We start from the raw sequence: 25,424 nt of genomic DNA, 5'->3' as shown, positions 1-25,424 counted from the left end.
GGAGAAAAATATAAGATAAATAGGAAAAAAGAGAATGAACAGTGAGGAGGATTAAAGAGGTAGACATGAATGCGACATTGCCAAAAATCTGCAGCAAGCAACACTCAACGTAGTAAGGTTTATATGTTACCTATGTTTTTCAGTAACGATTTCAAGAAAAATGTAATTTGGGGTTGGAAATTATCAAGCAGTACACTCAATATAAGCTGTACATTACATCTCTTCAACAAGTAAATCATGATCAATAGAAGATCTTACACATGTTTTATAATCAACATCTCAGCCTCGCCTACCATAGCCATGAAAGATATCTTTTCTCAATTCTAAGGAACTTTAGCAGAAAAAACGATTCTGTTCAGAAGTGGTGACTCCTACCCATTGCCCCAAATGGTGCTAGAGTCAGTTCTCTTTCTGAGGGTGAACAGTTCACCTATCATAACTTCATTCTAACTCCCTATCCCAAGTTCCACCCCCTTCCAACCATCATTCTCCTAATCAGAAATATCATAAGACATCAAAGCATTTCTGATGCCTTTGGAAATCCCAACATATCAAATGGATTTTCTTCAGTTCCAAGGTATAGAAATGCCTTCTCAAACTAGCTTAAAACTGTAAAAGGAAATTATTGTCCGATATTACTGAAGACCCAAAGGAAGTTCTGAATCCCAGAGAGGCTTGATCCAGGAGTTCCAAGGAGGTCACAAAAGCTCAGTTCTCTGCACCTTTGCTCTACTCTCAATGGTACCCACTTCATCCTTGAACTCTCCAAAGAGACCTAGCAAGTTTCTCGGGGCTCTGCTCTGGCGATAGCAAGTTTCCAGAGTTCCAAACCACGCATCCTCACACTTTACCAACCATGGGGAGAGAGAAAACATCTATGATCCAGAAACATCAGTAAACATCTCCTCGTGTCTCATGAACTCTGACTGGGTTGTTGCCAACCTTAGAACTGGAAGAATGAGATTTGTTGATTGGGTTTAGTCACTTGGGACTCAAGGCCATAATTTGGAATGGAGAGGACACTAGTCAAACACGTGACTGTTATTAGGAAATATCTGGTATCCCAAACCAAAACTGAGCTATTCTTACATAAGAGGGGGATCGATGTCATGCAAAAACATCAACAACGATCCCACAATAGCTGCTGTATATATAATGTTTTAGCAGGGGGAAGACAGTGAAGGGATACAGGGTAATGATATCATGACAGCGCATAAGATCCGGGATTGTTCTCAGGCCTATAAGACAGAACAGATCAAGAAAGAGTTATATTATACTACCTCACACAACAACATACACAATCTTAGAAAAAGTATTCTAATTTTCACTTATCTGGGTTGCATATACCCATGAAAAATGCATAATGCCATCTTCCTCATCATTACTGAAGTTAATCAATTTTGAAAGAGCACTGATTAAAGGTTACAAAAATTGGAAGAAAGATATGCTTCAGAAAACATTTCAAAGTACATTAATACAGCACCAAACCTCCTAAAAAGCAGATAGTGATAAATAATGCAGACATCCTTAGTCCTTTGAAATATGAGAAGAAAAAAATTCAGACCCACTCTAAATGGAATAGGAATTTATTGTAGGAGGCAGATTTTACTGCTACTTTGAGAGAGCTGTTATTGTTTATTTGTCAGCTCTCCCACCTCCCACAACACATCTCTGTCACTGCACAGTCCCTCAAAATACGAAAAATCATAGATCTCAGAATGTTTCAAAATCTGTAGCTTGTTGGCAGTGCATTAGGAGAAAACATTTAATAAGATCAGAAAATCCAACAAAAGTCAATAATTTTCCGAATCAGAAAGTGGCAATGTTTGCTCTGCAGGTTGTAAGAGAGAGGTTGGCATCACACCAATCAACGCTTAGGCTCAGGTGCCCCCAGGAATTAACTCACAATAATTCCAACCTATTACACTGCTCGGCTTCTTTCCTACTTTAGAAACTGGCCATGTAACCCAAGGGCCTGGAGGGTTCATGATACAAGTGTATAGGACTTAGCTGCTGCCTCAAGGCACATTGACACAAGAAATTATGAACTAAAAAATGTGACACTGACTGCAAAAGATACTTCAACTCATTTATTTATTTAACAGACAATTACTGAATATATCTTTGTGCCAGGTATTATGATATGCAATAGAAATATAAACCATGAATAATAAAGTTTAATGAAGGATAGTGTGATACAGTCTAGGTTTGTGATTGAGAATTGAAACAGGAGCTAGGTTTATAGGATCAGAGAGAAAGAGAAGCCAATCTAGAATAGCCAGGTCTAGGGTCAAAGGAAGGGAGAAATGTAAACAATGGGGGAGGCTGGAAAAATACATTTTGATGAGCATGAACTTCAGCTGAGTACTTAAAACAGGTGTATTCAAGAGTCTTTCTGGTGGGGGGTGGGGGAGAGGGATAAATTAGGAGTTTGGGATTGACATAAACACACTACTATATATAAAATAGATAATCAACAAGGACCCACTATATGGCAGAGGGAACTCTACTCAGTATTCTGTAATAACCTATATGGGAAAAGAATCTGAAAAAGAATGGATACCTGTATAACTAAATCACTTTGCTGTACACCTGAAACTAATGTAATGTTGTAAGTCAACTATACTTCAATATAAAATAAAAATTATAATAAATTTTTAAAAAGAGTCTCTGGGATGGGAAAGATGGCAGCGAAGTAGAAGGACGTGGAATGCATCCCTCTCCACAGATGCATCAAATATACACCAAAAGACACAGTAGTTCCCACAGAGAACCAGCTGAACACCAGCAAACAACCTTGGACACCAGAAAGGACTGCAAAGATCCCAACATAACTGGGTAGGAAAGAGGGAAAAAAAAAAAAAAGGAGAAAGAGGAGGAGAAGAAAGGAAAGGGATGGGTCCCACACCCTAGGGTGGGGGGATCTGAAACAGAGGGGAGATTGCCAAATTCAGGGAAACGTCCCTTATCTGATGGGGAAACCCCTTCTCCAACGGGCAATTTCCCTGGGTCAGAAAGGAGGCATTTGGGACTGTTCAAAGAGGGTGAAGTGGCTGATCTGTGGCAGACGGGAAAGAGTGAGAAACACACGGAGGGTCTGCACCACGGCTCAGCGTGTCTGGACTGAGACATCGGTTCACAGCTAAACAGGGGGTCTGGGAGCTGGAATGTGGGAACCAGAGAACTGGTTCAGGGTGAGAAATATTGCTGGCAGTGGGGAGACGGACTGAGAGGACAGGAGGGAAGAAATCCCCAGTGGAGAAAGCCTACCATGAAAAGCTGGGTGGCCATGGAGGTGGCTCGACACTGCTGACTCACAAGCAGTGGGGAGGAGCCGTGGGTGTAGCCTCTCTCTTGGTGCCTGCGACGGACAAAGGAAGGGCCCCTGTGGGCCTGGCTAACCCACTCAGGGATAACAAAGGCCCCCAGGCAGGGGGGCCTAGAGTGCCTGCAACCAAGAGCCAAAAGTCCGCAGAGTGGCCCAGCTCTGGAGACATTCTGTTTACACCCAAGCCACTGGCGTCCCTCTGCAATAGGCACCGCCACGGCCAACTGAGCTGCTGTGACCCAGGCAGGGCACCCCGGCAGAGTTGTAGCAGGGGGAGGAGCCACGGTTGGAGTCACTCTCTCAGCCTGAGCCGCCCAAGTCTCTGTGACCCAGACAGGGTGCCACTGCTCACTCACTCCCAGGGGAAGGAGCCACTATTGTACCCTCTCTCTCCCCACACACCGGTGCTTACACATGAACAATAAAGGAAGCTCTGCTGATTGCAGAGTAATACAAAAAGCCAAAGACAGACACTTAGAAGGACACTTACAGCTGAGACCCCAAGGAAACAGAAATATTATTATTAATTCTATTGATATGATCCATTCTGGGGTCAGTTCTAGGCTGGTTTTTTTTTTATTATTAATTATGATCTTAGTCCTAATGGATCTACATGTTTTATAACATATTTTTTATTCAATTTTTTATTCTATTTTTATTTTTAGCCTTTCTGTATATTTCTATTTCTAAGTTTTTTGTAGTGCTGACTCTCTTTCCTACCTTCTTTCATCTTATCTTTTGTACATTTCTATTTCTTTTTCTTTTCATATTTCCAGTCACATTACACTCTTCTGTTGCCCTGCCTTCTATCCTTTTTTAGTTTCTTTTATCTTAATATACTTATAACCAATATTATCTCTCGGCTCTGTTTCCTTGCTTTAGTCTCCAGATGACACACTGCTTTGGATTTTATTATTAGCTTTGGTCTTTATCTTAGTTCTGATTATAATTGTCTGATTTTGTTTTGGGAATCTTCAGTCTGTCTGATTGTACCCTCGCTTTTTATTATATTTGATCCTAAAAAAAAATAATAATAACAACAATAAAAATATATATATATTTGATCTTAGCTTTCAAATTTTCCCTGGATATGTGTTTGTGTGTGTGTTTTTTTTTAATTAATTACAATCTTAGTCCTAAGGGATCTACATGTATTATAACATATTTTTTATTCTTTTATTCTTTTTTTTCTTCTATTTTTATTTTTAGACTTTTTACATATTTCTATTTCTATCTAAGATTTTTGTAGTGCTAACTTTATCTCTTGTACCCTGTCCTTCTCTATCTTTTATACATTTCTATTTTTTTCTCCTTTTCTTTTTCTTTTTGTATTTCCAGTCACACTACGCTCTTCTGTTGCCCTGTCTTCTATCCTTTTTTAGTTTCTTTTCTCTTAATATACTTATAAGCAATATTATCGGTCTGCTCTGTTTCATTGCTTTTTTCTCCAGATGACACACTGCTTTGGTTTTTATTATTAGGTTTTGTCTTTATCTTAGTTCTAAGTATAATTGTCTGATTTCGTTCTGAGAATCTTCAGTCTGTCTGGTGATACTCTCGCTCTTTATTATATTTGACCCTAGCTTTCAGAATCTCCCTGGATTTGTGTTTGTGTGTGTGTGGTGGGGTTTTTTTGGTTTTGAATTTCTGTTGGTTTTCTCTTTGATTGTCTCATTGCATACTGGGGTTCTTCTGTCAGGACTTTCTAGTGCCTTATGTTCTATTGGTTTCAGTATTTGTGTGTCTTAAATATATATATGTGTTTCCTTGAGTTAGTATGTGTTTGACTCAACACTCTGCCATGAGTCTGGGGCTTGGACAGTCTTCTTTAAACCCCTTTACTGCCAGGACAAGCAACCTCTGAGGTCTGGACTACTCCATCAGAAGTCAAGTAGGAGGCTCTGGGGAGGGAGCACTGAATCCAGGATGCTAGACTACTAGGGAGTCCTCAGACACAAGGAAGGTTAACTGCAGAGAACTCTCACACAGCCCTGTATCAGAGTCTAAGACCTGGCTTTGTCTGACTGTCTGCAACTGCCAGTGCTGGACACCTCACACCAAACCACAAATAAGACAGGAACACAAACCCACCCATCAGCAAACAGACTACCTAAAGCCATATTAACCTCACAGATACCCTAAAACACACCACCTTACATGGCTCTGCTCATCAGAGAGAAAAGACTCAGAGCCACACGCCAGAAAGCAGACACCAGACTCCTCCACCAGGAAGCCTACTCAATACACTGGACAAATCTCACCACAGGGGTCAAAGGGCAGAAACAAGAGGAATTACTACTAGGCAGCATAGGGAAAGGAGACGGCAAATCCTATAAATTAGACAAAATGAGAAAACAAAGAAACACCATGCAGGCAAAGGAGCAGGAAAAAAACCCACAATACCAAATAAATGAAGAGGAAATAGGAAAATTGCCTGAAAAAATTCAGAGTAATGATAGTAAAGATGATCCAAAATCTCAATAAACAAAATACAGAAAATACAAGAAACAGTTAATAAGGACTCAGAAGAACTAAAGAGCAAACAAACAGTAATGGACAACAAAATAATGGCAATTAAAATTCTCTAGATGGTATAAACAGCAGAATAACTGAGGCAGAAGAACAAATAAGTGAGTTGGAAGATAGAATGGGGGAAATAATTGTCACAGAGCAGGAAAAAGAAACAAGAATAAAAAGAATGGAAGACAGTCTCAGAGACCTTGGTGACACTATTAGGCGCACCAACATTTGAATCATAGGCATCCCAGAGGAAGAAGAAAAAAAGAAAGGGTCTGAGAAAATATTTGAAGAGGTTATAGCGGAAAACTGCCCCAATATGGAAAAGGAAATATTCATCAAGTCCAAAAGGCGCAGAGAGTCCCATACAGAATAAACCCAAGGAGAAATACACTGAGGCACATATTAATCAAACTAAAGAAAATTAAACACAAAGAAAAAATATTAAAAGCAGCAAGAGAAAAGCAACAAATAACATATAAGGGAAAACCCATAAGGATAACAGCTGATCTTTCTGCAGAAACTCTGCAGGCCAGAAGGGAATGGCAGGATATACTGAAAGTCCTGAAAGAGAAAAACCTACAGCCAAGAATACTCTACCCAGCAAGAATCTCATTCAGATTTGAGGGAGAAATCAAAAGCTTTACAGACAAGCAACAGCTAAGAGAATTCAGCACCACCAAACCAGCTTTACAACAATTGCTAAAGGAACTTTTCTAAGTAGGAAACACAAGAGAAGGAAAAGACCTACAAAAAAAACACCCAAAACAATTAAGAAAATGGTAATAGGAACATACATGTCAATAATCACCTTAAATGTAAATGGATTAAATGCTCCAACCAAAAGACACAGACTGGCTGAATGGATACAAAAACAAGACCCTTCTATATGCTGCCTACAAGAAACCCACTTCAGACCAAGGGACACGTATAGACTGAAAGTAAAGGGATGGAAAAAGATATTCCATGCAAATGGAAGTCAAAAGAAAGCTGGAGGAGCAATACTCATATCAGACAAATTAGACTTGAAAGTAAAGACTATTAAAAGAGACAAGGAAGGACACTACATAATGATCAAGGGATCCATCCAAGAAGAACATATCACATTGGTAAATATCTATGCCCCCAACATAGGAGCACATCAATACATAAGGCAAATGCTAACAGGCATAAAAGGTGACATCGACAGTAACACAATAATAGTAGGAGACTTTAACACCCCACTTACATCAATGGACAGATCATCCAAACAGAAAATAAATAAGGACACACAAGCTTTAAATGACACATTAGACCATCTCGACTTAATTGATATTTATAGGACATTCCATCCCAAAACTACAGAATATACTTTCTTCTCAAGCGCACATGGAACATTTTCCAGGATAGATCACATCTTGGGTCACAAATCAAGCCCCAGTAAATTCAAGAAAATTGAAATCATATCCAGCATCTTCTCTGACCACAACGCCATGAGACTCGATATGAATTACAGGAAAAAAACTGTAAAAAATACAAACACATGGAGGCTAAACAATATGCTATTAAACAACCAAGAAATCACTAAAGAAATCAAAGAGGAAATCAAAAAATATCTAGAAAGAAATGACAATGAAAACACAACAACCCAAAACCTACGGGATGCAGCAAAAGCAGTTCTAAGAGGGAAGTTTATAGCAATACAGTCCTACCTCAAGAAACAACAAAAATATCGAATAAACACCTAAAACAATTAGAGAAAGAAGAACAAAGAAACCCCAAAGTGAGCAGAAGGAAAGAAATCATAAAGATCAGAGCAGAAATAAATGAAAAACAAAGGAAGGAAACAATAGCAAAGATCAATAAAACTGAAAGCTGGTTCTTTGAGAAGATAAATAAAATTGATAAACCATTAGCCAGAATCTTCAGGAAAAAAGGGAGAAGAGGCAAATCAACAGAATTAGAAATGAAAAAGGAGAAGTAACAACGGACACCATAGAAATACAAAAGATCATGAGAGACTACTACAAGCAACTATATTCCAATAAACTGGATAACCTGGAAGAAATGGATACATTCTTAGAAAAGTACAATCTTCCATGACTGAACCAGGAAGAAATAGAAAATATGAACAGACCAATCACAAGTACGAAAATTGAGACTGTGATTAAAAATATCCCAACAAACAAAAGCCCAGGGCCAGATGGATTCACAGGTGAATTCTATCAAACATTTCAAGAAGAGTTAACACCTATCCTTCTCAAACTCTTCCAAAATATAGCAGAAGGAGGAACACTCCCAAACTCATTCTACTAGGCCACTATCATCCTGATACCAAAACCAGGCAAAGATGTCACAAAAAAAGAAAATTACAGACCAATATCACTGATGAATATAGATGCAAAAATCCTCAACAAAGTACTAGCTAACAGAATCCAACAGTACATTAAAAAGATCATACACCATGATCAAGTGGGGTTTATCCCTGGGATACAAGGATTCTTCAATATATGCAAATCAATCAACGTGATACATCATGTGAACAAATTGAAGGATAAAAACCATATGATCATCTCAATAGATGCAGAAAAAGCTTTTGACAAAATTTAACATCCATTTATGATAAAAACTCTCCAGAAAATGGGCATAGAAGGAAATTACCTCAACATAATAAAAGCCATATATGAGAAACCAAAAGCCAACATCGTTCTAAATGGGGAAAAACTGAAAGCAATCCCTCTAAGAACAGGAACAAGACAAGGGTGTCCACTCTTGCCATTATTATTCAACATAGTTTTGGAAGTTTTAGCCACAGCAATCAGAGAAGAAAAAGAAATAAAAGGAATCCAAATTGGAAAGGAAGTAAAATTGTCACCCTGTGCAGATGACATGATATTACATATAGAAAACCCGAAAGACTCTACCAGAAAACTGCCAGCACTAATCGATGAATTTAGTAAAGTAGCAGGATACAAAATGAATGCACAGAAATCTCTTGCATTCCTATACACTAACAATGAAAAAGCAGAAAGAGAAATTAAGGAAACTCTCCCATTTACCAGTGTAACAAAAAGAATAAAATACCTGGGAATAAACCTGCCTAAGGAGGCAATAGACCTGTATGCAGAAACCTATAAGACACTGATGAAAGAAATCAAAGACGATACAAACAGATGGAGAGACATACTATGTTGCTGAATTGGAAGAATCAACATTGTGAAAATGACTATCTTACCCAAAGCAATTTACAGATTCAATGCAATCCCTATCAAATTACCAATGGCATTTTTCACAGAACTAGCACAAGGAATCTTACGATTTGCATGGAAACACAAAAGACCCCGAATAGCCAAAGCAATCTTGAGAAGGAAAAATGGAGTTGGTGGAATTAGGCTTCCTGACTTCAAACTATACTACAAGGCCACAGTGATCAAGACAGTATGGTACTGGCACAAAAATAGAAAGAAAGATCAATGGAACAGAACAGAGAACTCAGAGGTAAACCCAAGCACATGTGGGCATCTTATCTTTGACAAACGAGGCACGAATATACAATGGGAAAAAGACAGCCTCTTCAATAAGTGGTGCTGGGAAAATTGGACAGCAACATGTAAAAGAAGGAAATTAGAACACTTCCTAACACCATACACAAAAATAAACTCCAAATGGATTAAAGACCTACATGTAAGGCAAGACACTATAAAACTCCTCAAGGAAAACAGAGGCAGAACACTCTATGACATACATCAAAGCAACACCCTTTTTGACCCACCTCCTAGAATCATGGAAATAAAATCAAGAATAAACAAATGGGACCTCATGAAATTTAAAAGCTTTTGCACAGTGAAAGAAACCATAAACAAGACAAGAAGACAACCCTCAGAATGGGAGAAAATACTCGCCAACGAAGCAACAGACAAAAGATTAATCTCCAAAATATACAAGCAGCTCATGCAGCTTCATACCAAAAAAGCAAATAACCCAATCCACAAATGGGTGGAAGACCTAAATAGACATTTCTCCAAAGAAGACATACAGAAGGCCAACAAACACATGAAAAGATGCTCAACATCACTCATCATCAGAGAAATGCAAGTCAAAGCCACAGTGAGGCATCATCTCACACCAGTCAGAATGGCTATCATCAAAAAATCTAGAAAGAATAAATGTTGGAGAGGGTGTGGAGAAAAGGGAACCCTCCTGCACTGTTGGTGGGAACATAAGTTGGTACAGCCACTATGGAAAACAGTTTGGAGGTTCCTTAAAAAACTACAAATAGAACTACCATATGATCCAGTAATCCCACTCCTGGGCATATACCCAGAGAAAACCATAATCCAGAAAGAAACATGTACCATAATGTTCATTGCAGCACTATTTACAATAGCCAGGACATGGAAGCAACCTAAATGCCCATCAACAAATGAATGGATAAAGAAGATGTGGCATATATATACAATGGAATATTACTCAGCTATAAAAAGGAATGAGATGGAGCTATATGTAATGAGATGGATAGACCTAGAGTCTGTCATACAGAGTGAAGTAAGTCAGAAAGAAAACTACCGTATGCTAACTCATACATATGGAATCTAAAAAAAAAGAAAAAAAATGGTACTGATGAACCCAGTGACAAGACAAGAATAAGGATGCAGATGCAGGGAATGAGCTGGAGGACACGGGGTTGGGGGCATGGGGGGCGAAGGGGCAGCTGGGATGAAGAGAGAGAGTAGCATAGACATATATACACTACCAACTGTAAAACAGATAGCTAGTGGGAAGTTGCTGTATAACATAGAGAGATCAACTCGATGATGGGTGATGCCTTAGAGTGCCAGGACAGGGAGAGCGGGAGGGAGTCAGGGGAGGGAGGGGATATGGGGATATATGTATAAATACAGCTGATTCACTTCGGTGTCCTCAAAAGCTGGTACAAGAGTGTAAAGCAATTATTTTCCAATAAAGAGCTTAAAAAAAAAAGTCTTTGTAACTAGCTAATGTAAATAGGTATTTCCTAACAGTGCACTTTCAAACCTTTATGCAAATAATCGGAAAGTATCAAGTACTATATCTAGGGCAATCCTTAGTCAGCACTAACATATACTTGCTGTTACAATATTTATTAATTTATTATTAATTTTGGATGATAACTTGTATAGTTACTTTCTTTTAACAAAATATCAGTGGGACCTTTTGTCTCTCCAAGATTTAAGTAAATTTGCCTAGAAGCCTCTCCCTTCCCTTACACTGTCTTGGCCCTTGGAAGCCCAAATTGCTCCCTGAGATTTTGACAAATTCCCAGGGTCTTACATTAACCCAGACTTTTGGGCTCCCATGACCCTGCATTCTCCCTCTGGGCTGCCCTTATGGCCCCAGGCAGAAAACGCATCCCTTCACATTCCACAAAAAATATACCCCCACAATTAGCACTGAAATTCTTTTTTAGTGACAAGTGGAAAACAGAGCAGAGGTGTGCAACACTCATCACCCAGAAAACTAATTTCATCTGTAAAGTATGTATCTGTCTTCTAATGGCAATGGTTCAGCAGTTTCCGTCTTACGTCTTCTCCTGGGTCGTGTCCAGTCTCACACTTTTCCAGATCCTCTCTCTCCACATTTTCTTTTCTCCCTCCTTCTTTACCTTTTCCCTTATTTCAAGGAATCATTTAACCATTTTTCCCTTTATCTGATATACCTTCAACCTGATATCTTGGGATCTGCTAACATCTGTTCTAATCCCCAATGAGGGGACAGAGGCCGTTCTCTCTCTAATTATAGTTCCAGTGCCAGTGGACGCAGAGCTGAGAGTATGGGGAAAAGGAGTGGAGAATTAGAAGTAGTATGTCTTGGCGAAGACTGGGACAAGAGAGAGCAAAGAGATCCAGACAAATATGCAGGTGTTTATCCTTATAGGCACTTAAAAAACAATTATCCTAAATACACCTAAAAGTCTCCTGCTCTTGATTTTCCTTTTATGGAAATTTATTATTCTGGGGGAAAAAAGTCCATGACTTCTCAAAATACAAACAATAAGATAAAGTACATAGAAGGGAAATACAGGGGAAGGAGAAAAATTTGGTTAGTACATTTTTTAAAAAATGCATTTAACACGTGTTAGGAACAGGCTACAAATTTGCTTCAGTGCTTCCTAGAAATAAAAGCAAAGACTGAGAGAAAACCAGTGAAAAGATTCTTCGTAGCTATTAGAATTAAAAAAAAAAAATTCAGAAACAGATGACTTTCTTATTACTAAGACCTGAGAAGAACTTCTCCCATGAGTTTTCATTAAAAGTGTATTCTGAGACGCAATGAACCCCTTCCTCAGCAACGTCCCCTGAAGAATTTTAAGTTTCCTTTGCATGGCTGCTTCTTCCGTGCAAGTTAATGGCATATGTCCAGTGCAACTGATTAAAAACATTTTTAGTAGAGGCTAAAACTACATGGTAAAAATTTGTAATATTTTGATGGCTTGATATACATTTTTTAATCTACAGCATTTGAGAGTTTGCCTAGCTTTCAGTCAATCCTCCTTGATTATAATTTCTCAAAACCAAGATTTTGATTGAAATCGAACAGCAAAGAGTTCAAAATTGTATTCTTACAGTGTCGATACTGTGTACTGCTGATTAAGGGCAAATCCATATTCTTTAACAATCCGCTGAGCAGGTTTCCTACAGCAAATAAATAGCCTAATCAAGATCTGTTGCTGAATACATGGCTATCCCATCTACATATGAGGTGGGTCAAGAAACCCCTACTGGCAGAGCAAAGAATTCCTCAGAACAGAGTTCAGGGTCTGTTCCAACACTGACACATAAGCAATCAACACCCAAGAATTCTATGCCACAGGGCGTGGGCTTAAGACAGCACCCAGAGGGGCCTCACGTTGGGCAGTATAACGTCCCACGGCACTCCAGTTCTAGTCTGCAAAGTGCACTCTATGATATTTGATCTGCTAAACAGAATTTGATGGTATCAAGCTATTAAATATTGGGTGACATTTCCTGAAAACAGCAGTGTAGGTTTTGAATCAGATTACCTTGAGCCATTTTCTATAATAACCATTAGCTAACAGAACTTGCTTAAAGCCATTCACTACTTAGGACAGAAAAATAAGTTCCTATTTTCTCATGATGCCATGAAAGAAGAAAAGATGTTTTCCCACAGGCCGAACGATCCCTTGAAGAAGTGGGAGATCCACGCTTGAAGCACAGAGAGGAGGCAGCCTAATCCCACTGCAGACAGCGCAAGGCATGCTTGCGGAAGCACAGAGCCACAACCCGGAGGCTGGGATCTGGGTTCTAGCTGGAGCTCCACCATTTACATGGTGCGACCCGAGTCCATCCCTTAACCTCTTTGGATCTTTGTCCTTCTTTTATAGTGAGAAAACCGAAGGCCCAGAACAGATGAGTGGTTCTTAAATATTTAAAGATACAGAGTTTTTTCAAATAAAAATGTGTTACCACACTGTGTAGCATAGGTGATTGCATTGTTGACCTGAAGCAAATACACTGCCAGATATTTCTCCAGCAAAGATGGGTTTATTCAGGAGCAGCAGAGAATTACCATTTGAGGTCTGCAACCGCCACGAGCCATGTGCAAGTTCCTGCACAGCAAGGGAAGGAGAATGCTTTTCTAGAGGGGAAGCGGAAGTTGGGAGGGCTAAAGTAAACAAAGAGGTCCCGGCTTTTCGTTGGCTAGGTCCTTACCAGGAAAGGAGAGGGGTCTTTCTTCTTCTTGTTGGGCTCTGCTATCACTGAAGGGCATGAAAGTGTCCCCTTCTGGTTTCCCAACTCTGTTTAACTGAGGTTTCTGTTTATTAAATGTTTTTGCAGCATCAATATGCCTTCACCAGAGTGTTAAAGCAATTTTTCTTCTCCAAAATTAATCTGTCTTCCAATTTAGAATAATTAATATGCACAATATACCTTCATCAAAAGAGAACAATAAGGAGCTATAGATAAAATATGCAATATTCGCACCTTTATACACGATTCTCTAACAAAGGTATATTGTTTTTCTTCTCGTGTATATAGATTTTGGGAATTTTATGAACAAGAGGAAAGCTACCAAAATGAAGTTTCTAGGTTCAATGGGGAAAATGTCAATCCAGAGTTCCTTCATTTATATACCTGTATTTTAATAAAAACCATTATCTTTAATATTGTCTATGAATAAACTTAACTGTATAATATCTGAGTTGTTTTAATTCCACACAGATCAATTTTCACAAATAGCCTTCATAGGAAGCAAAAGTTGAGCTCATTTTTCACCAAAGTGGACATCTGCTAACCAATGATGCCATATATGCACATGGCTTCCACATATTTCCCCGGCAAATGTTTCCCTCCGAACCAGAGTGTATCCTTCAAATGCAAAGGAATCCACTATAGATAAAGAGTTTATTTAAATAATGCAGCAATGAATGTGTGAGTTCCAATTCTTTTTAGCAGAACCAGACACTCCCATATTAATATTACTTGAATAAGGTATGTCCAAAATTCCAACATGCACAATGATAGGAAAATACAATTTCCCCCATTTAACGATCATTTATAGATTTTAAACAGCTTTAGAGGGTTCTTCTTTCACAACTCTTTGATTATATTTTCCAGCTAGTTAGGCTTCAATTCATAAAAAAAGATTAAAAAACTCAACCCAAGTCTTAGATTTGATCATACACAATTCAAATTATGCCCAGTATTTCACCAGCCAAAGTGCAAATTTTAACTATAATTTCTTTCTCACTTTTATCCTCATAGATAAATGTGGAGAATGAAGAGGAATCTATTACCTAGAGAAGCATGATGTCCACACAGAAGGGGATCAAAACTGATTCTGAATTTTTCAGAAGAAAACATAGATTACAAATTCCCCAAGATAATGTAACCTTTAGCAGCATTAAAATTGGTATCTACTAAAACAATATGTGGTAAATCCACTCTGGTTACAGATGAACAATAATCACTTCTTATTTGTTCTACAGGGAATCAGCTGAGGCAAAATACCCAATTCCTTCAGCAATGTAATTAGAAAAGAAAAAAAAAGGAAAAAGAAAAAACTTAACTATAAAGGTAAATACTCCCATCTTGTGGCTGCTGTTGAAATAACATGTTTTAAATGAGGTTTGGTTGCTACATGTAGACAATTTAATTCAAGAAATCACCACACTTGGATGACTGGAGCTGGAGAGAAGGCAGAGAAGTGTACAAGCATGGCCAGTTCTGCTGCAAGCACAAAGTTTGAAGGGGACAAAAGAAGAGCCTTCTTTATCACCTCCCTACCTTCCTTGTGATGATGAGAAGACAAGAGCTTATGATAATATTTCCTGTTTTTTTCTTCTCTGAATACCAAAGGCAATTAAACTTATGTCAGCTACAAATGAAAAGAAAAAAAAAGGAAAAAAAAGAAAAAGGAATCATCACAAACATCACTGCTGTTCGTTGATCCTTCCTAAGTGCCAGGCACCGTATCAGGTACCCCACGTACACCATCTTATTCCATGCGCACAGCAACACAAAATTTGAATGTGCCATTTACATTTTTCAGTAAGTCGTGTCATTTTATAATGTGAAGGTTACTTTTTGCTCCTATAATTTTACTTTTTTATTTAATTGATGAGAACTACTGAAATCCTTGCTGGACTCATATTCATTGATTAGTCGTTTATTCTAACAGAGCTTGGACCTCTTGGTTCCCAGTCTTACGCTAAAATATCCCATTCCCTCTTGTAGTACATTATTCTCAGTCATATGTGACTTGCGCACATTCCACTCATACAGACCTCAAATTTAAAGCTATAGTCACCATGGTCGGCAAGTGGGGTTTGTTTTTTTTGGGGGGGGTGTGGGACTTGATCTCTTACAGGAAAAGGGATTTTACTTTTAATGACCTCATGCTGGATCAGGTCAAAATACTACTTCTGCTTGGTCAAAGGCCACTGAAAAACTTCCAGAAGAACAAGTATAATTAGTCTTCAAATGACAGAAGTTCACAAGAGAATGTAACATGAAATTTCATGCCTAGAAATATACATTATTTAAAATTAATTTTATAAAAAGGTATTCTAAAACCTCCATGCCATGGAGCCCATTTTACTGTATCATCTAACTCTAACAAAACTAATGAAAGGCGGAGAGAGCGACAGAGAGAAACAAAGAGAGACACAGAGTTTCAGAGATAGAGGCAAAAAAGAGACATTCATTACAGTCACATCTCTTTTAAAACTGAAGTTACATTTCATGGAACCGTTCCTTAGCGAATACTTGTTAAGTTTACTCTAAAGACTCCCTGGCAGATGCAGGAAGACAGAAAACACAACATTACTGTAAGAAGTTATCCATTTCAGAGACCCTAGTTGTGGGTTACCAGTTTGGAGGCCTCTGCAATTAGATCATGGCAGTGAGCTAAGCTTATATAAAGATTTCCATTTTTAAAAGCTTGCTTAAGCTTGGAAGAGATAAGATTGGCCAGATAGAAGCTATCTACGTTAATCACTGTCATTTGGTTATGTCCAGCCTGTTAACAATGTGTGAATTCTATTTTATGCCAGGAGTGGGAAACTATTGCTACTGTAACCCCGGCTCCACCCCACACTCTTCTATCATAAATTATCGGGTCTATGGAAACTGAGAGAGAACTTTCCGCCATAGAACCTAGAGAACTTTCTTCCATAAGCCTTTATAGGCAAGAAGGATGGAGCTTTCTGATCTATTTTTATATTATTATTGGGAATACATACCTTTCCTTATTTTAACTAATTTGAATAAGGTAAAATAAACATTGAAGTTAATTAAGAAACTAGTAGGACTACAAGTTCTTACTCAAAAGAGAGCAAGAACTGTACAAATGGCACATATTAAGTCTTAGGGGATAAGATTTGGTTTTTGAGTAAGATTAGTGTTAGAAGAAAAGTATACCTGAATCAAAGTTTTTAAATTATTTTCAAAAACTAATCTAAATACAGTTTAACCTTTTTATATTAAAAAACTTTAAACATTAGGGCAGAGTTTCCAGCTCATCAAAACATGGTTGCATTCTCCAAATACGTGCAATACTATATACCATACTAAAATAAATAACCTGTCTTCATATTTTTAAACGGAGCTCTCATTCTTGAATATTCCAAATGTGTAACTGAATCTCCAACTATTCATACAATATGTATATAGTTTTACCCCCACGTTATCCTCGTGTTATAACCTACCCCCCAAACTGCCATATGACTTCTGAAATTAGTTCTATCCAGAGACTAGTACTGCAAGTTGAAAGCTTGCCTTAGAAGTTGTGTGTATCCTGCCCCTCTTGGCCAATAAGCAGAAGATCATGAGTGCTGTATAAATTAGCTGCCAACTGACTGGAGGCAGGAGCATATCAGAAACAAAGTACAGACGGTATAATAGACTTCACAGCCTGAAGGAGCCCCTGAGGTCATATCTTCAACGTCTGTATGCATGACTTAGCACCTGAGCTACCGTTAAAATTGAGATGCCAAGCTGGGATACGTACAATGACCAAATCAGCACACCACTGCTTCTTGCTGCTGTCAAATTCCACGATGCTTGCTTTCTCCTGAATTATGTCATTAACTCCTTCCACAAAGAACAGCAATGGAATAAAATGGAAACACAAGCAGATGGTATCAAATCCATTTAGATAAAGTTCTTTAAAATACTAGGATGCCTACAGGATAGTTTGAAAACAATATGCGGAGAGTGGCTGGGATTAGATTTAGAACAGGTATGACTGTTAATAAAACCTGTGGATTCTTGCTCACCTCATGGGAGAGACAGAATTCCCCTAAATTCTCAATTGCCCCTACTTTAGAAGAAGAATGAACGTAGCTAAAATATAACAGCTCTCTAACGCATCCCTCAGGGCTCTTCCTCTGAGAAAAGAAACTTCTTCCTCCCAGTGGAAATATAAACCCTACACACCCAGTCTCTGTAATCCTGTCAGTGCTTGGGCAAGCCGGAGGCAAAGAGACATCACAGCACATAGGACACAAATGGTCTAGAAAACATGTGCCCACACATAAGGTCTGATTTGAGGAACACCAAGGTGTCCTCAGAAGTACCATCCTTTTTTCTTTGAAAACCCTGAATTGCCAGCATTCTAGATTCATTCCTTTCATGCTAAAGCCAGAACTTTTTGACTTTCAGGAGTTCCTTATTTAAAGGCAGTTATCCTGGTGCAGGGTAAAACCTCTCTGCAGTTAACACTTAAGTGAGGATTAGTTGATCCCTTGCTAAAAAGCAGTTGAAGGAGAAGATAGTTAGTTGCTGGTTACCTATCAGCAGAGAGAGAGCAAATGAAGAAAGCATGTTTTATAAAAATACTGTACTTTGTCTAGCAACTAATTTTTCCCAGGGCTGATACTCTGCTCAAAATATCTGCTTTTGGTGGCTCCTCTAAGAGTAAATAGCTATGATTTGTGCCTCTCAAAATAAATACAAAGGCTGTGGGAACTATCCCATATCCCCTCTAATTCACAAGCACAGGATATATTTTGCATCTGGAAAACCTATATTCTGATTTCTATCACTGAGATTTCTACTAACCTGGCTCTCAAGAATATCACACAGCTGAGATGCTTTATTATAAAAGGGAAGTGTGTCAAAAAGGAAGGGAGAAGTTACCGACAAGTCTGGATCCCCTGCTTCCTACCATACAGCTCCTGCCTCCATTTTATCAATACATTTCTTAAATATTCATATTTTCATTCATCAATAAACCTTTGTTCCCTAGGATTAATATGTCACAAGACATCACCTAGTTGTCTGCATTCTAATTTACTTGTCTGTTTTCTACAAATGTGGGAAGGGATCATTTGAAGTAATAGAAGGAATGTAAAATCTGGAGAAATGCACATGAAAGGAGAAACGAAGCCATCACTGGAGATTCCCTGTCTCCAAGGCTGCAAGCCTTCTAGGTTTGTCCCAGTTTCCAATGACAACATAGTGCCACTATCCTTAAAGCCGTTCCCTCTAGGAAAAACCTGATGCTTACTGAGCCTATTTTAAGGAGATAATCTACCAGACCTAATCAGGGCCCCAAAGTGAGAACAACCATTGGTGAAGCAAGTACTTTTAATATAAAGAAGAACAACTGCTCTCATCTTATTGGAGTATAAATTTATCTCGCTATTAGCACCTTTGCACCAAATTACCTTTAATATCTTACTGTTCTCTTTGGGGAGTAGGTGTCATTGAACAAGTTTCTCTCTTCTCATAAAACTCCTAAATTTGATTTTAACATATCAACTTCCTTCATAGAATCCAAGTAAGAAAAAAAAATTATATATATGTAATATATATACTATATATATATTCCTGAAATTCAGTTAATATTTCTTTCTTTTCCACTTTAGGTTAAAATATTTCCACTTTCAAAGAGACTGAACCAGTTTCTTGCTGTGCCTTTTGGTGGCAGATAAATCCTGGACTGTATTACTCAGGTTAAGAATGAAGGCCACACATATTAGTGTACCGTGTGTTACATTTACGGAACTTTTCAGATAGGAGACTGTTCTGATTAAGCAAAAACACTGGACACTTCAGAGTTTAAAGTGTTTTGCAGATCCTTGCCAAAAGGTAAACCAGAGAACAAGAAACAGACATTGAGCGTTAGACTGAGTTGACAAACATTTCTTCAAATAATGTAAAAAGTATTTATCAAATTAATTTCACTCTAGCTGTGTGATGCTACATTTGCAACATTTTCAGCTGTGGGTTCCTAGTTACAAAAGCACCCCCCACACCCCTGGTGCTCACTTTTGTTTACATTTGGCAAATGGTGTCTTCCTGCTTTTAGGAAAGGAAGGCTTAAGGAGGCTTATGACCACCTACACATCAAATAGTTGCCACAGACATCTTCCTTCTTAAATACAAGTTAGATATGTATGTAACAATTATGAAGTTGAACTAAAATGGTCAGAACAAAGTACAGGAGGCCAGTTCAATCAACTCTTAGCTATTTGAAAGCTCTCTTGAAGTATTCCTGAAATCAGAACTACAGCTGAATTTCCACTTCCTTCACACAAAACCATCTTGGCTATAAAAACTTGGCTTACCTCCAGGAGAGGATATTTAGTGGACCAACCTCAGAAATACATAGAGAACAAGCCCTGAACTTCACGCTCAAGGATTCCTGAAAGCTAGAGAGTGTGCAAATAAGACTTCCTAAAGCTTAAAATGATTTTAGTTGTTAAAAATGTATATACAGATGCCTATAAAGATTTAAATTATAATTATATATACACACAAGCATTATGTGGGAGTAATTTCTTGTAAAGCTTGATAACAATTAACTCTATGCTTAAAATACATTAAAACCTTTCATCTTTAACTCTTTAATCATCTGTCCTTCAGTTCAATACACTTTTTAAACATCTCGCAACTTATAGGTAGTTTCTGAAGTAAAAATCCAAGACCTAACACCTATTCACTTAGATGTACTTGGCTTTCCACAGACAAGTGTTCTGTAAAAAGAAAACCAAAAATTAAATCAGATACTGTTAAGAACCAATAAACCAACTAAGTTTAAGGAAGAAGGCCACCACCAGACTGTCACCTCTCCTTCAGACAGTCAGACTGCCATCATTCAAACCCTGCATCAAGATGCTTTTATAAATTAAACCAGGAAATTATGTCTATGGGAATCACAAATATTTCCACCAATTCCAACAGAAAAGCAGAGGTCCGAGAAAATCTGCATAAATGAAAAAAACTCAATCAAGCCTGAGTTCAAGAAGCTCTGAGCATAGTGGGAGAGAAATTAATTCCAGGAAAGTCAATAGCAAAATCTAAAATCGCTCTTTTCTCAATCAAAGAATTCATCCTATATCAGTGTAATGAATTCTAGAACCTTACATTCATTTGGATTCAGCCTTAAGATGAAAAACTACCATGCATCCAAAAAGGTGTTTTTCTCATTAAGCTCATAGCAGAACATCAAACACAGCAATCTAAAATGGACCTGCTCCAGTCCATCTGGAGTGATCAGACTGTGGGAAAGGTTTCCAAACATACAGTGAAAATCAGAAATGAAAGCTGTATCAAAAAAATACAGTCATCTCACAGGAGGAAGGAAGCCTCCCTCCTCCACACCCCTCCCTTCCACCCACTGTCTCACCCCACAACTTCAAATAATCCCCAAATCTGGGAACCATTAGTCGAGTTGCTCCAGCGGATCCCCACCAATGTCCACACTAGGTGAAGGTAGTCTCCGCGGTTGCAAATGTCAAGGTTCAGTGTAACGTGTAACATTCATTTCAGTCACAGAGATACTCCATGTGAAATAAAGAGGCCATTGATAGAGAACTGCATAAATGTCTTACAAGCACAGAACAATATCCTGGGTGAGGAAGTGATAAATAATAAGGCATTCTGACCACACCTGCTACTCGTTAAGAGACAGAAGCCTCTTAGACACCATTAATACTTTCAGCATCTGCCAGAGGAAATAGAGGGCTTTATAAAGGACGAGATGTTTTTAAAAGGTGGTGTCAGGACTGAGCAGATGTGGGTCTATTCACTGATGACACTACAGTGGGATTTAGTGAATGAAGGTTAAATAATTAAAGCTGGGACATAAACAACCTAGATCAAACAATTCATCTAAGGAAGTGAAGAGATTCAATTCAATTCAGAAAGACTTGGTTCCAGTACCGACTCTACAGGTAACACTGTGCAATTAAAAGTTATTTCTTAACTATTGGGACATCCTTCAGAATTTCTATAAAATGAGACTTCTTGGAGATAGTTTTCAGATTTTTGGATTAAGGAGGAAATGAAAAACATAAACAGCAGCCAACCCTCTCTTCACAAGGTGAGAAGTTGCCTTAAGGATCGATTGCAGTGACCTGAAGTGGCCTCTGGCACTCTGGCAGGGCCCACTCTCATGAAGGACAGAGTTAGCAGGTTGCAGACAAGTCCTTTCATTTTCTCAGTCCAAACTATGGGAGTGACCCCAGGAACGGACTCACAGTGCCTGGGAATGAGCGTAAGAGACCCAGCACAACTACAGACCTCTGGAAACACTGAAAACTATACCTTTTTTATTCCCACTTCTCTCTTACTGGACCCAAAATAAAGCAAGCTACTCTTGCAAATATCTGCAAGGCTGGAGTTCTTCCATTCTTGGAGGCCTGCACTTAGAGAGTCTGCCTCTAAGCCTGGCTTGAGTGTGAAAAGGAAGAGGAGATTTGGTAGACCTGCAGCAAGTTAATGTCTCTATTAGAAAAGCATTTGTTTTGAGTCCTCAGAGCCTGAGTTTTTGGGAGAAACTCAGTAGGAGCTTTCCTTCTTTACCACCACTATGGGATAATTTAAACCATGACTCCTAAGCAGTTCTCTGGCCCTGAATCCACTTCTAGCACCTTTGCAATGTGACTGACTTCTTCCCAGAGTCTGCCTGGGCACTGAGGGAAAGTGATTTGATAACTATTGAAATTTTGATTAAGATCAAATGTTCTCTCAGGGGACTTAGCCCTCGCTCAGCGATCTGATTTTTTTTTCTCCTATCTCAATAGCTAAACTTGAAGTCTAACTCTTGAATATAGCTTTTGCTATTTCAAGTTGCAACCACAAGATAGCAGAATAACTTAATTAGAGCTCCATCTGGTGAGGTAATGGATTCCAAAACCGATAAGGGCGATCCAGGAAACGTGACAAATGTGATTATGATGTAGTGTAGGACAACATAAAATTCAGTTACATAAATATAAAATTTTTAAGATAATTTTGAGTTTAATGCATAAATATATCATATTAAATAATCATAAAGGAATATTATAGAGAAGTTTATAGGCTTCACAACAAACTGAGTACTTACAATGGTGGCCATTTATATAAAAACCCACTTTCAAGTCATTACAGATTAAAACGATACATATGAATATATGTAAACCTGTGCATTTCTAAACGATTCCCAGCCCTTACTATTTTGAACGTGTCTCCATAAAATTCATAGATTAATCATAGAAAGAACATAAAAAGGAAAAGAATATTGTATTAGCTTTTTTAACCACGACAGTCATAAATATTCTCTAAGAATATTTCAGTAGACTAAAGTGTCTCATCTTAATAGTCATGGATGATTCTTCACAGAGCTCAACCATAAACATGTCTTAAAAACCCTCACCAGTCTCCAGAGATTACGCAGAGCTTCTTTCACATCTCTCCCCAAGAGCAGAGCCTGAGAAAATAGATGTGTATTCCTCTGTGGCCCTGAGGCCAGCAGCTCCAGCCTCTGGGAATGGTCAAGGGGAAGAGTTTCAGGGCCAAGGGCCCTTCTCAAAAAACATTCCACTTCCTTTTCCCCAGAATTCAAAGTGAGACTGTAATTCATCCGTCACTGGGTATGTTGCCTCTCAAGAAATGACTAGATGTCACACCAGATTCAGTATAAAAGAAGAAAAGGAAAAGATAAACAGATATGGGAAAGTAACCAAACCACTTTTGTTTGTTAGCAGAAGTAGTCAAATACTTCATAAGATATAGTGGTGCTATATGCGGTAATTATGGAATGAAGTAAAATAAATATAAATCAAGCAACCTGAACTTAGCCTTGAAAGAGAAAGTACTAAAATTTAAGTAGGCTTGTAAGAACGAATAGTTACTACCACACTGAGGGCATAAGTATAAAAAAAATACACATCTGGTGGGAAATGATGCAAAATATTTTCTCAGTCTAAGAATTTTTGAAAAGTACTTGTGAGGCTGAGTAAATCTCAACACCTAAATTGGAAACAAAGTAGGAATTCAGAAAATCACTGCTGGAAAGACTGTACCCATTTTAATTTCTGTCTCTGAAAAGACTTGATTTCCTAAAAATAAAATAAGAAGAGTTTGGGGCTACACAACATCTACACAACAGAATTACAGTCAGGAGTAAGATGCCAAAAGATCTGATTCTGTGTTCATTAAAAATGTCCCCAAATTATCACTATTTTTAATGCATTATTCCTCAGATATACACTGACACAGATTCTTTAATTTTTAACTCATAATTGCAAAAGATTAGCATGTATTATGGTTACTCTAAAAATCTTACAATAACTGTCTTCCTTCAAAACTCCCCCTTCCTTTCCTATTTAGCCTAGAGCAGGAGAGATGACATTAGTTTTTTAAGCATGAATCTTTTTCTTCACAACATAGGGAAAAAAATGACAAATCACTGAAAAGACGTTAGGCCTGTTTGCCCTTGCATCCTGTCCCAAAGCATAGTTTGGAAAAACGTTTATGTTTTCACCTAAAAGCTGATGAACTTCAAATTACATCTCCATCTCAGATGGCTCTCCTGACACCCATATTTCTGTGTTCAGCTGCCTTATGGACACTTCCATCTGCATGGCCTAGAAACCCCATAAATTCAGCAAGTCCAAAACGTTAAGGAATGAATGAGTTCATACCGTTTCTTGCCAAAGGATTTCCTCTTTAGAATACCTTTTCTTCATCAATTCCATTACCATCCATCCACCAATCATTTACTGGATTCTTTATCCTCATCCTCTCTGTCACTGCCTTAATGTAGGACTTTATCTCTCTTGCCTGCAATACCGTAACAACTCTTTGAACCACCCTGCTGCCTCCAGTGCTGAATCCTTCCATTCTCTTACCAAAGAGAAATTTCTGAAAAGCAAATCTAAAAATGTTACTCCCTCTAGTTAAAACTCTTAATGGCTCCCCTCCAGTAGAAAGCTGAAACTTCTCAGCATGACATACAGGGTCCTCCTTGTATGCTTGAAGTTAAGGCTTCATCTCTACATCTTCCATTTCTACTCCCTAACTTCTTTACGTATTAATCCCCTTGTGTTGTAGACTCAGAAATGCTTGTAATTTTCCAATAAATGTCATCCCATTTCACACCTTTAGGCCACTGCTCAAACTCTTCATGCTTCTGGGGGACTCTATCATCTTCACACTTTTGGGTAAAATTCTTTCTTCAAGTACTTTAACATCCAGATCTCTCAAGAGATCTTGGTCTGCTAAAATTTCTTTGTCACCCACTCAGATTTGATTACTTTGTGCCAGACTGTACCTAGAACATAAAAACACAATTCTAATACTATATGCATAACACTTTATTTTAAAATAAGTTTCAGAATGTCTTTCCTACTAGACTTTGAAATCCTTATAACAGAGAAGCATGTCCTTTCTTACCTTGTATTCACAAAAACTTAAAGAGTGTTTGGTATGAAAGAAGTAATAAAAATTAAACTAAAAAATAGCTAAGAACTGAATTAAAATTATATGAGTTCTATGATTTGGAAGTCATCCTTCTATGTATTGTGGGGGTTACAGATACAAATAAAACAATGTTCTATACTTAAGGAGCTAATGGAAGTTGCAAGATGTGCATGTAAATAAAAATATAACAGAAAGCAATATCGCTGAGAGAAATTTTAAAAAGAAGAGATTATTTTTCTAACCAAAAGAACTAGAAAGTTTCCATGGGGAGAGGAAATGGATCTGAGAATTGAGAGAGTCATGAAACCAAAATCCAGACTGAAGTGCATGAGATTTAATTGGAATAAATCAGAAGCCCTCAAAGTTTTGCAAGCATGAAAATGAATGTCAGAGCAAGACTTCAAAATGAT

The sequence above is a fragment of the Hippopotamus amphibius genome, chromosome 1 (genome assembly GCF_030028045.1).
Source record: "Hippopotamus amphibius kiboko isolate mHipAmp2 chromosome 1, mHipAmp2.hap2, whole genome shotgun sequence".
Classification (NCBI taxonomy): domain Eukaryota; kingdom Metazoa; phylum Chordata; class Mammalia; order Artiodactyla; family Hippopotamidae; genus Hippopotamus; species Hippopotamus amphibius.
Note: the sequence above shows the minus strand (reverse complement) of the source record.